This window comes from Aricia agestis, chromosome 9, assembly GCF_905147365.1.
Source record: "Aricia agestis chromosome 9, ilAriAges1.1, whole genome shotgun sequence".
Taxonomy (NCBI): Eukaryota; Metazoa; Arthropoda; class Insecta; order Lepidoptera; family Lycaenidae; genus Aricia; species Aricia agestis.
The window spans coordinates 7,909,653-7,924,205 of NC_056414.1; the positions used below are offsets into that span (position 1 = coordinate 7,909,653).

The following is a 14,553-nucleotide window of genomic DNA, read 5'->3' on the forward strand; positions in this document are numbered from 1 at the left end:
AACATGAAACCTAATATAACAAAACATAAATTTTGAAAATCGGTTAACAAACGGCGGAGTAGTGGTCGAACATACAAAAAAAAAATATCCACAGCCGAATATATAACCTCCTCGTTTTTTGGAAGTCGGTTAAAAATTGAAACGTAATATTGCACAATTAAATTACACCATAAAATTGATCTCCTAGGGGCGGGCTTAGTCTGATATAAGACACCTACACCATAAATAATACAGAATATAATTATATACCTACACTACGAATAATAAATAGTTTTTATTATTCGTTGCACCTACTATTTTTGAAGTCACAGTCATAAAATTAATAGTAAAGTCGTCAACGTCAATTTACGAAATGTGACAGTTAAAAATTTACCGAAGTAATTGTTGGCAAACCGAGCAGTAGGCCAAAGTTATTTATGGCTTTCGAAAGTTTGCGGCCTCCTAACGGTTACGGTGAACTTACGTGTTTGCCGTAGACAAGCACGGGCTACGTGCATGCTACGGGCTACGAGCTACGGGCTGTGTGCTACGAAACGCTACGCCAAAGAGAATGTCAGAAAGTCATCGCTTTTATTTATTTCTTTGGAAGTTGTTGTAAAACGTTTATACGTTTTATTTTAATATTATAACGATTGTAAAGTGTTTGTTACTACTACTATTATAAATTCGTAAATTATTATTTTATGATCATTGCCATAATTTTTTATTGTATGGTACTCTTTAGTGTTCTTACAACAATAAATAAATAAATTCATAAGTGCATCTATCAGTATCTGTTACCTCTACACACTACAATTACTGCTGAACTGATTTGATGAGTAGAAATACTACGTTCTGAACTCTAAGAAAGGACATCGGATGATTGGTATACGTAACGTTACCATATGTCCCGTTTTGGGCGGGGCAGTCCCGCTTTCAGGCAGTCTGTCCCGCTGTCCCTCGTGAGGCCAAAGTTGTCCCGCTTTTGCAAACAGACCAAATGATAATAATTTAAAAAGTATTTTTATGTTTGAAATGCCTGTGCAATACCTGAATGTAACGCATATTCTGCCATATTGTGCCAAGTAACATAGAAATTGCTCCAGTAATTAATTAGAAAGTTCCTTTCAAATATTTTTTCTCGTTTTTTCCACATTTTGTTTCTTTCTCCTATATAATTGATAAAATATAGCTTTAAGCCTTCTAAAACTGAAAGAATTTTTCAAATCAGACCAGTAGTTCCTGGGATTAGCGCGTTCATATAAACAAACAAACTCTTCCATATTGTGGCTGTTGTGACATAACTAAAAAACTTTAAACATTATTGTTAAAGTAGGTACGAGAAAAATACCTTTATTTCTATTAGGCAGACAATATATTTAATGTTTATAGCTAGTTGCATCTGAGGGCAGGTCGTAAAATCAAATTGTAGGTATGTGATGATATTATGATTATTATTGTACGCGCCATTTATATATTTAGAGTTAAATAAAAATTTAAGATAGCCAAAGCAGGTGGCAACATAAAATATTTCTACCTAATAATTGTAAAATAACTGTAATAAGACACATTTTTCTTACTCTGTTCTAGTGTAAGAAAACCATGTGTTATTTATGTCGAACAAAAATTTCCACCAAAATACCACTCTTTTTCATGATAGCATTTTAAAATTTCATTCTAAAAGAGCCTAAAAAACTTACTTTAGAAAAATATCCGACAATCGTAAACAAAATATTTGTTGGACGGATATTTTGCATGGTAACTTGATAGCATAATATTATTGTTAGTAGTAATATTCCTAGAAGTACAGAACGTTGTTATATGCAGCATTATACCTATTACAGAGTTCCGAGTAATAACTTGTTTCTGCAAAATTGATAGGAAGATAGAATAATATTTTTGAATCTAATGATTGATTATAAAGTGGTAACGTACTCGTATATTTTTAAAGTAGACATCGTAATTATTTCTTCTATTGTATTGAAGTCTAATAATTCTTCGAAGGGCATGTTTCACCACTTCCTGATAAGTATCGGATAGGCTATCCACCACTTAATTTGACAGATGGAGTATAGAGAATCTGTCAAATAAGTTATGGATAGCCTACCCGGCACTTTATCAGGAAGTGGTGAAACAGGCCCTTAAAATTGCAATATTAATAATCCAATAGATTTAACATATTATAATTAACGGATAAAATTCATCCGGGGCCCACACGATCCCCGACCTTATAAATATTAATATTTCCTATCTCAGCTGTTAATTATCCAGGCAACCCCCTGTATTCATTAGACCAAACCTAATTAGAGAAGACGGACCCTCGAGTCTGGGGATCTTTGAACCGTTCAACATTTTGTGTCTATTAAGGATTGTGTTAATTCACTATTAAATTTGTTAATTAAATAATAATTGGCCGTAATTTGTAACAATGGAGATTGATTGTTTTTTGGGTATCGATTGGTTTTGTAGGAGAATTCTCGAACCCACGTGAAGGGGATCTTCAATATCTATTTAGGCATTATAGTATTATAGATATATTATTATAGTACTAATCTTATATCTTTAAACGAGCAATTCTTGTATATATGTATATAATTGGAATCTCGGAATCAGCTCCAACGATTTTCATGAAATTTAGTATATAGGGGGTTTAGGGGGCGATAAATCGATCTAGCTAGGTATAATTTTTAGAAAATGTAATTTTCATCAGATACCAAGCAAAGCTCGGTCAAACAGCTAGTATTATATAATGTGAGAGTATGCTTGATAGTTTTAGTGTTTGGACTAAGTGCTAAGTGTTGTGACCTAGTGTTTAGTGCAGTGTTAATAAAGTCTTTAAGAGAGTCACCGGGTCTTTCTCTCCAAATCCTCGAACCCTAGCACGTAATAACTGGTGTCACAACACTTATTATTTTCTTTTTCAAAACTTTAAAATGGCTGCAGTTTCTGAACCCACCGCTAAAATAAAAAAAACGCTCTTATTATTTTGTATCAGCTTTACGTAATGTACAAAACCTACTAGGTCTCCATGACGCTCAAGTGACTACAAAAATAGCACCCTCCCCTCCTCTACTATGAGCTTACCGTTATCATTTCAGTCGTTTTTATGGAGAAGTTATTTAAGATGCAGTATCAATCTCAGAAAAACTTCAATAGCCCACAATTTTTATTTTGGTATTTTTATCGTTTAATTTTTCACGGTTTGGCTTTAAATTAATACTGTTAACCCCCCATTGAATAACGACATAAATGGCAAAATAACAATTGTCGGGTCAGCTCGTACGAAGATAAATATGAGTCAAAACGAGGACGGTCACGTAATGAGCACGGTCTTGGCCGGGAATCTGAACTATCCGGAACTTTCCGACTTTCACCCTTCAATCGCTTTATCTGCTCAATTAACTTGCTCATGATTGTAATAAGCCTCTGGAATCCTGAGCTCTGATATAAGTAATAATATTGTAAATCTAGTAATGTGTCCGTCTGTTTTTCATATATTCTGTTATCTTATAATATTACTTAAGCCCAGACAGAATTTGGAGTTCGATATGAAAAACTTTGAGTCCCGTAAATAGACAACGAATGTTTTTTTTTCAGAAAAATTTACGACTTCCGCTAGAAACTGGATATCAGCTAAGGCTAACGCGGGAAAACATACGACTTAAGTATAATTATTAATTATCTACTACGATCAAATTGTAGAGATCTGCTGCATGCCTGATTGATCCATTTCATGGTCCTGTTTTCTATAGCATTCAGTTCGGTATTTAGTATCGTCTATTATCTGTGGTATTGGTATGCGGCCAATCAGGACAGAATATCGAATTGTTCCTGAATTCTAGTGCTATTAAATAAAATAACAGCGCACTAAGCGGATTTTGCGTGCCAGTATAATGAAACACATTTTTGTGTTTGAGTAGTAAATGATATTTGAATATCGAAACAATATCTAGAATATTCATTAGAATATTTCTGCAAATACTGACCGGGCGCGCACTAGCGGTAGCATGAAACCGCCATAGACCACGCGCACCTGGCCGCCGCCCGCCCAGCGGCCACACCCTTTTGATGGCCGTCTGGACTACGCGCACCTGGCCGCAATGCGGCCAGCGGCCACACCATACACGATGGCCGTCGCGGCCTGGCCGCTAGTGCGCTATTGTCCCAAGCGCGCACTAGCGGCCAAACCGTATCGCGACAACCATCGAGATAATCACCTTAGTAAGAAACCGCCATAGATCACGCGCACCTGGCCGCACGGCGGCCAGCGGCCACATACACATAATATTTTGCCTTATCCATTATGTCCTTTTCTAACCATTTTCAAACCACAATAAATATTTTTTGATTTCTTATACTAGGCATATAGGTGATATTTAGTATTTCAGTTTGCACGAAAATTAAAAAAAAAAACGTGTGAATACACTAAATAATTGTGTCTTTTTTATTACCCACTAACAAACTGTAGACAATATTTTGGTACGTACTCAAAAAAATAAAGTATGAAAGGAATATAATGTAAAGTAAAGATTTTCAATAGAGACAAGTTTTGAAAAGGCGTATTCTACATAATAATATTATTATTTTTTCTGTTCAGTTTCCATAGATCGCTAGATTGCAATGTATTCTTTTGAGAGTGACAGACAAAAGTTTTTTTTAATTATTTATTTATTTATTTATTTATTATACATTCTTACAACTATCATTACAGACTAATGTCCAATTCAATAGCGTAGTAAATAGATGAATTACATTTTTTTTTTTGTATTATTTTTAGACTTCATTTTAATGTAAATGAAAATGCCATCAACAACAATAAATACATCCCCTAAATTTACTGTATAATATTATTTAACAATATTATGTTATCCATGAACTAATCGACTACACTCCACCTACCTAAATTAATTCATGTATAACATATGACCGATAGTGTCACTTTTGTGAACTCACTCAAAGGACATACGAAAAAGTCCAACTTGCTGTTGACTTTGTTAAGTGTTCAGATTGCTCCTACAATGGGCGCGTATTTTAATAAGTTTGTTCTAGAGTGCGGCGTCGCGAACAGCTCGGGAGACCGCCTCCGCCACACATACCTATCAGGGACATTCAATGCCAGCCATTGCAGTAAACCCGGATAAATTAATTTGCCACGCAACACTTTCAACATAAAACACGCCAAACTCAAGTCCCTCCTGGTCTCCAACTTGTTGTATCCCACCATGCCTAACACAAACAACGTCGGATACATCAGCGGGTAGAAAGGATACACTCCATACAGTTTTAAGTAGAGAAAACGCAAATACTTGTTTTGAATGCGCTCCAGCATGAGCTTGTACTTGCTCTCATGCGGGGCCCACACAGCCGCGTTGAACTCCAGCTGACTTCTCACGAACGCATCATATAACGCTGTAATCGCCCTAACATTCCGAAACGTCGCGGACCTTCGTAGTACGAAGCCTAAACGCCGGTATGCCTTCTTACAGACGTTAGAAACGTGATCGCGAAAGAACAGCTTCTCATCCACCAGGAAACCGAGATCCCGCACCGACTTTTCCCTGGACAAAGTAACCTCATTTACCTTGTAGTCGTGGATCAGGGGAGTCCTCGCTCGGCTAAACGAAATGACCGAATATTTGGAGACATTAAATTCCAGCTTATTCTTCCGACTCCACTCGACTACCCTCGCCAAGTCCCGCTGGAGGCGCTCACAATCATTGATACCTTTGATCGCCAGCAACAACTTGAGATCATCCGCGAATAGTAGGCATATTACATACATAATTATCTCCGGTAAGTCATTTATCATAATGAGAAATTTTAATGGCCCCAAATTACTACCCTGACTCACTCCAGATTCTGTAGCATACGGAGCTGATCGACAGCCCGCAAATTCTACGTACTGCCTCCTGTCTCTCAAGTAATTTACGAAAAATAGCAGTAGCTTAGGAGTAAAACCTATTTTAGCAATTTTGCCAGCAGAATGTCATGATCGACAACATCGAATGCTTTTCGATAATCTAAATAAATCGCATCTACCTGCAACCCCCTATCTACATGGGGTGTATTATACCCCATCGCTTCTAGCAAATTACTGCTAATACTCCTGTTTGGACGAAAACCGTGTTGGCAATCCGTCAGCGACGATTCAATTTGCACTTGGATGCCCCTTTGAATGGCGGCTTCAAATACTTTGGCTGGCGTCGACAGGATCGCCACCGGCCTGTAAGACTCGACTCTGGTTTCGTCTCCTCCTTTGTGTATAGGTACAACGCGGGACATTTTGCACCTATCCGGAAAGTACGAGCTACCTAAACATAAATTAAATATATGCGTCATCGGCTTCGCTAATACCGTCCGGCAGTCTCTTATTAGAAAAGCCGGGATGCCATCCGGGCCGGCCGACTGTTTCGGTTTTAGAAGCTTGAGGGCTGTGCTCACCTCCTTTATTGTGAGGGACGGCAGGTATACGCGCGAGCTGCCACCGCCTCCCGCCGCGACGGCCTCGTCCACACTTAGTTTCGCTTCGTTTTATTAAACACCGAGTAAAAGTAATTAGCAAATTCATGCGCACTTTGCTGACTAGATAACTCCTCCCCATTTTTTATAATTTTACTACGATTAGTAGAATGTTTTTTACATTTAATATAATTCCAGAACATTTTTGGGTCCTTAACTAAATTATTCTGTATACGTTCCTCATAATTTTTTAGGGCGATATTTATAGTTTTTTTAATGTTAGCTCTGCAAGAGGCAAATATTAGGTAATCGTCCTGAGACCCCTACCTTTTATACTGCCTATGTAAACGTGACTTTAATTGTATATCTTCGATAATATCTTTCGTGTACCATTCGGGATAATTCCGTTTCGAGTTTAGCTTTTTGCGTTGTAACACTAATAATAAATATGAAACTAATACTAAATAACCAAAGGCATTCATTGCTATGCGGATGATAGTACAGGTGATGCTGTATATACCGGCTCCCCTAATATTTCTCGGCAAAATGTCACTGAGAGTCGAAACGAAGACACAAGTCTAAGGTGGAGAATTCATTGGAGAATGGGGTCTCTGAATGGGGTAGACGTAACTTAGTCCAATTCAACCCCGCCAAGACACAAGTCTGCGCGTTCACCACTAAAAAGTCACCAATGGTCGTTTATCCTCGTTTCGAGGGCACATCTTTTACCATCTCCCCTAGCATTGAGATACTTGGCGTCAACATATCGAGCGAAGTCCAGTTCCGATATCATCTTGAGGGTAAGGCCAAATTAGCCTCGAAGAAGCTTGGCGTTCTTAACAGAGCGAGACAGTACTTCAGTCCGGACCAACGCCTACAACTCTACAAGGCGCAGGTTCGGCCTCATATGGAATATTGTTCTCATCTCTGGGCAGGGGCGCCAAAATACCAACTGCTCCCTCTGGATCGTATCCAACGAAGGGCTGCTCGAATTGTTGACTGCCATAGTGTTTCAAACAGCTTGGACCCCCTGGAATTACGCCGAGATGTTGCTTCACTCTGCATCCTCTATCGGTTGTATCACGGGGAGTGCTCTGAGGAATTGTTCGGAATCATACCACCTGCAACTTTTCGCTATCGTCCCACGCGAAAAACATACCATCCTCATCACCTTGATGAGTGGCAGTCTTCCACAGTGCGTTTTTCGCGTAACTTTCTGCCGCGCACTGTAAAACTCTGGAATGGGCTGTCACCAGCAGTATTTCCGGACCGATACGACCTGCAAACCTTCAAGAAAAGAGCGTATACCCTCTTAAAAGGCCGGCAACGCACCTGCAGCTCTTCTGATGTTGCGAGTGTCCATGGGCGACGGTAGTTGCTTACCATCAGGTGACCCGTTTGCTCGTTTGCCCCCTTATTTAATAAAAAAAAAAAAATATATCATAAATATTTTTATAAAAATATTCTAGTGCCTCCTCAGGACTTAAAATATCGTATAAGTCATGCCAGTTTACGTTGGCTATCGAAGAATACAATAGGTTAAGATCCGCCTTGTAAAAATTCCATTCAAAATTATTACTTACGTTTACTCGCTGGTCCGACTTATCTGGCACAACCGATGAATACGGCCCCGTTCGCAGTTCAATCGTTAGCGGCGGGTGGTAGGTATCGACGGGCACCACGGCTTCGTCCGCCCGGCTCACGAACATACCATTGCACAAACAATCCAAGCACAACACCAAATCCAACTGTCTACCGTTACAGTTAGGTACATCATTCATCTGAGCGAATTCACAAAACGACATGAAATACTCCATGTAGTTTTTAACATATTCACTTGTCGAATGCAAATTAAAATCACCAATGACAATGACTTTGTTATACTTTACACACAAATCCTCGATAATCCTAAATAGCAACAAGTATTCAAGGTCTTTAGTATTTGGCGGTACGTAAACCACACAACACAAAAACAGATATTTACAATGCCTATCGTACACTGTTGCACTAATTAGTTCAAACGAGCACCGATCAACACTAACATCACTCGGCTCGACTCGTCGCAAGCGCAAGTTATGTGTGGCCACTAAAAGCGCGCCACCCTGCTTTCGTCCGTCTGCTCGATCGCAACGCAAGATTTGATACCCTGGCGGTATTAACTCCGCATCCATAAAAGATTCATTGCATCCAGACTCAGTTATTGCAATAAGGTCCGCACACAAGGATTCCAAATTATTATTAAATACATTCAATTTTGTGCGTAGACCTCTGACATTCTGATAAAAAATAGTAATATAATTAGCTTCTTTCTTCAAATGTTTGCCTTTTTGTTTTCCGAAACCAAAACCATTCAGAAAATTCCGCATTAACGGGCCAAACATCTGGTTGACATAGTTTTCTATAGACAGATTCAGACGTCATTATGATGAACGATACATAATTTCTAATTTCTTTCAATCTGGCGACCGTATTTTATTAATAAACCAAATATTAATATTATCCACTCATTCGAATCTTAAATTAATTATAATCAATCTAAATAACATATAGTTTTATATAAATATAGCCTCTTATGTTATTTATTAGTTCATAGAAAACAAATTTTTCTGGCATCTGGAGTAAAAATATTTGCTGCTGAGAATATAAAGAGATTTATGAAACAGTACTAAAATGACCCTCAGCCGTAAACGAAATAGTTAATTCTTTTGTGTAGTTTATAACATTAATAAGAGCACTTTGTCTTTATTTGTAGAAGCTTTTATAACATATTGTCCGCGGAAGAAAATGGAAAAACGGACATATTGCTATTATTTTTGTCAACTGAATTTTTTGTGTAAGTTCATTAAAAGTCGATCTATATTTTTGGAGCCTATTAATAAATCCCAGCTTTTGTCCTCGGCCCAATCTCGTTATTGTATCCGACGGAAATGATGTACGTATTTTAGTTAAAAGTAGCCCAAGTGATAATTCAGAGCCGTTGCTTATGTAACTACAATTCAAAATTAGTTCAGAAAATCAGTTACGTAGTTTTGTGTCAATAAGTTACAGACGTACTTAGATTTTAGTGTAATGTAATGTGAGGTATGATAACACTAATACAGTAGAATATAATATTATAATTACTAAAATGTTTTTACGCTAGAGGCTAGCATAGACGGTAAATAAAAGTTTTGTTCGACGTTTGACAACGTCTGTCATTTTGACACGACGTGTGCAACATGTCGGATTTTGGTCGGATTATTTACTTTTCAGCTCTGACCTTTATCCGAATATTCAAACTTTGAAAATACTTTTGTTTCTTTAATAAATAAATTATCAAATAAGCTAAAGTTTTATTTAAGTACAGAAAATATAATAAAAATTATACGACTATCTGCTGAAAAACTAAATATTTTGTAAACATTGATTTTATTGACTAAAAGAAATTTTAAAGTTCGAAGTTTTAGTGAAATAGGGGTCACCTAAGTTTCTGTATGTTTGTTTAATAAGGAAGTCCAAAGTTATAGTGGTCTGTCTGTCTTGGTGTTTACTTAAGCGGAGCCGACTGGCCTTAGTAAAGTTTAGTTTCAATAGTTATTTGAAACATAATAATATACAGTAAGTATATAATATTATAAATGAGCCATTTTGTAATTTATGCTTAGGTATGTAATATAGCACTGGAATGTCTATTACATACTTTAACACAAAATATCACAATCTAGAACTTATCACTTATAACTAACGATCTTTGACGGGCCACCATAATATACATATAAGTATTAGACTTTGTAAATGTTTCCATACAAACTTTAACATAATTTTTGTTTAAAAATCTTCAAGGCATCTTATTAGTTTAAATTAAAGTACTTCTTAGATTCTGAGAGATCTACAGCAAGTTGGTGTAGGTGTAGGTACATTTGGTGTAGGTACTACCAACTTTAGGCTTGTATTATATAATAATACTTTTTTCAAACACAGTTCCCAAAACAATTCGAACAAGAAAATATAAAACGTAATTATATTTCCCTTTTGATGGGGTAATTTAATGTTCCTTTAAGACGCATCCCGGATTTCCAACATGGCGGACGTGTGGCCATAAATTACGCGATAATAAGTTCCGACAACAGGTTAACGACTGCGCTCATTTGCGAGGGAAAACTAACGATACACGTTTAGTTCTATGGGTGCTAATTATAATAGGCCAATAATATATAATAGGCCATAGCTTCACTTATTCACGTAATGCATGAAGAATATAAAAAATCTGTTAGTCTCGACTGTGCTCATTTGCGAGGGAAAACTAACGATACACGCTTAGTTCTATGGGTGCTAATTATATTATAGGCCAATAATAATATATAATAGGCCATATCTTCACTTATTCACGTAATGCATGAATAATATAAAAAAATCTGTTGGTCTCGCTTTACGACAACAGATACACCAATTTCGCTTATTTTAGTCTTGAAATATTCGCGAAAGTCCAGAAACATTACGAAGTTCACCGTGTCATCTAGTAAGAAAAAAAAAATTCTCGGTTTCAAACATTTTATAACCTACACTAGCGGTTTTTGTTGGGTGAAAATGTTAACCAACCAACCAACTTGAATGGAAACTACTGTCTACAAACTTTAGAAACCGGGGGTTGATTACATCATATTAATATAACGTCACTTACAATAATATAAAAAAATCAAATAATAGTAATAAAAAAAGTCCTGAGGCGTAATGAACTTAAAGTGGATTATTATGTAAACTGTAAACCTTTGTACGCGAACGTTAAATTATTACAAAAGCGACAGAAAAAGGATATGGGCGAAAAGCCCACAGACGACATAACTATGGAAATAAGAAAAATACCTACAGTGTTACTTATTTCATAATAATTTCTCCATACGATTTTTGTTGGTGATTAAGAAGATATCTTTTAATTTAAATTAGGTAATTCAGGTAATTGTTAATACTTGGGTTGGATTTCTAAATTTATAATATTTTCTAAAAGTTTTTAAACTCCTAATTGAGCTTCAGATTCCGTCAGAATACGAATAAAACATTTAATTAAGGTAAGTAATATTAGTACAATACGTGCTACGTTTTAATTCAGTCACGGTATAAATTCCTGCGAACATATTGTATTACATAAAGTTAATCAATCTATTTAGTATGCTTGTCATGTCTCAAAATAGGACTATGTATATGAAATGTAGGTGGCAACTGGCAGTTAGGCAAATAATACACTGGATTTTTACTGTGATGTTTTAGTATTCTACCAAAATTACACTTTATGCTTGGTAGAAAAATAAAATAAACAATCTAATAAAATATTATGTATTATCAGTGACATCCATACGAATTATACATGCGAAAGTGTGTCTTACGTCTTTCTTTTACCTCTTCACGCCTAAACTGCTGATTTACCTGAAATTTGGTATGGAGATACTTTGAGTCCCGAGAGAGAACATATTATGTTATTTTTTGTCCCGGAAAAATGTACGGTTTCGCGATAAACAGATTTTTGCGCAACGGAGTTGAGGGCGTCATTTAGTTCATTTATAAGCAGATAGCGGACCTACGTGATTTGGTCAAGTAATGTCAAGCTAAGTCGACAGAATATCAAGAGTGGCCTATACTCTGACCACTTAAAGCGTGACTCTCGTAGCATACTCGTAGCATACATTTAGTATGATACGAAGGTCGTGCTCAAACTGGTCGCACCATAGTGAACATGGACTGACCAAATAACGAAAGTCGAACATCTGCCTATAGATTAATTCCTATTATAGTATTTTCTGAATATTACGAGTGACCTAGTGGACATTGACTGACCAAATAACGTAGGTCCAACATCTGCCTTTAGAATTATTCTTATTATAGTACCTTCTAAATATTACGAGTGAGCTAGTGGACATTGACTGACCAAATAACGTAGGTCCATCATCTGCCTATAGAATTATTCTTATTATAGTACCTTCTGAATATTACGAGTGACCTAGTGGACATTGACTGACCAAATAACGTAGGTCCAACATCTGCCTATAGAATTATTCTTATTATAGTACCTTCTGAATATTACGAGTGGCCTAGTGGACATTGACTGAACAAATAACGTACGTGTTGGACGTACGTGATTTGGTCCGTCAATGTCCACTAGGTCAGTCGTAATATTCAGAAGGTACTATAATATTCTTATTATAGTACCTTCTGAATATTACGAGTGACCTAGTGGACATTGACTGACCAAATAACGTACGTCCAACATCTGCTTATAAATAAATGTCTCTGATGTACCTTCTCAACTAATATAAGTACATAGTTATACGCTTATTTACCGGACGTAGGTGGTATATAGAATCTTTGCAGATTGACATCGGAACAGATAGAAATTCTTAAATACAAGTAATTACAGATATTTTAAACAAAATATTTTGTTACATTTTAATTAAGCGTCAAAACTTTTTTGATTAATGTTATTTCTTACTTCATGAAACTTGGATACTGTATAAATAATATCTATGAAATGAACTTTATAAAAATGTGTATACAAACTTATTTTAATAGAATATTAAGTATTAAAGGAACTTTATATTCATTCGGAAAGTTTGTTATTGACAGATTCTCGACATTTTGTTTTTATTTTACAACAAAAGTTCCCTTTATTTCTGTGAAAGTTTTTCGACGTACCTACTAGTCTACGACATAATTATAACATAACCTTTGTAATAGTGTAGTCCAGCGGTTCTCAATATATTATTTCAGACTGCGGCGCGGCGCTGTAATACACGCCAAAATAAAATTTTGTCACGGCGCACTCTAACAAGGAATATGAAAAATATACATAAATAAACACATTTAATGTTTAATGATTATAATATTTAGGTTAGCAGGTAAATAATAATAAACAAATACATATTTATTCATCTACCTGCTATACATTATTAACATTATAATTTTATTTTATAATATTTATGATTTCGGATGATGAGGATCGACTCATGCGGCCCTTGCCTTTCCACGGCGCACTAGGGCGCCGCGGCGCTCATTCTGGGACACCGACCACACAACCACGTGGTTGTGTGGTCGGTGTTCTGGGAACACCTGTTATAGTCACGTGGATACAAGATAGTAATTTCATAATTGTCAACTATCAGTTACGCCCTTGTAACTGTTATTTAACTTACAAAGGACTTTGAATTGGAAACTTTATCACTGTAATTATAATTATGAAAGTTTGCTACTATTTCACACACTAATACTTACCATAATATCATACAATTTACTTAATCTGTGGTCTATCCGAGACATATCTAAGAAAAGTGAGTGTTTAAGTGGGGTTCTAAGGCTGTGCTGGCGACTACGCTAGCAGAAGATGACATCTATATCAGAAAAAGGGTCAATTCAGACTGCAACGCGACGAGGCGAGGCAAGACGCGGCGTGGCATAAATTTGTATGGATTTGATAGATTTCAATTGCGTAAGACGTCTTGCGAATCTGTCACATCCATATAAGTTTAGAATTGCATCTACGCGTCGTGTTGCGGTCTGAATCAACCCTAGGTACGTAGTTAGTTACTCAAATGTTTTGACCTTATGATATATTTCCATAAATTTGTTGGTTGCAACAGAAAAACTACAAACAAGAATTTAATATTATAGCACTAGCTGTCCCGGCAAACGTTTATTTGCCATAATATAAAGTATTTCGCCCGTATTATTTTATTCAAGAGGCTAAATAAGTATGTCACTATGGCAACGTCCATCGCTATCCCGTCGCACAAACAATGGTCGCCGTCAGTCTCGAGTTGTAATAATTTACTATTATTTATTCAACAAATGCACTTATCAATATAAAAAGTACCCAGTAGCCGATTCTCAGACCTACTGAATATGCATATAAAATTTGGTAAAAATCAGTTAAGCCGTTTCGGAGGAGTACGGTGACTAACATTGTGACACGAGAATTTTATATATAAGATAATTGATGTACAAAATATTTATTTCTCTTTGAATTACAAAAAAATGCTTATACAGTGTGCTAGTGTAAACACCGTTATCATTGAAACCATCAAATGAGCCCGTCAAAATAAACAACTGTGAACAACTTTTTCTATGCGAACAATGCTGGGAACTCAAAAA

The 14,553-nt window shown here is 36.3% G+C and overlaps 1 protein-coding gene and 1 long non-coding RNA gene across 3 annotated transcripts in view; one reads left to right on the plus strand and one right to left on the minus strand.

The window, feature by feature from the left end:
* Positions 1-14,553, minus strand: part of LOC121730538 (lachesin-like) — a 144,363-nt gene that overhangs the window by 92,091 nt on the left and 37,719 nt on the right. The gene's annotated exons all lie outside the window — the stretch shown is intronic.
* Positions 8,178-12,127, plus strand: LOC121730539. Its single transcript, XR_006036123.1, has 3 exons — positions 8,178-8,188; positions 9,932-9,937; positions 12,041-12,127. It is a non-coding gene; the product is annotated as an uncharacterized LOC121730539 (long non-coding RNA).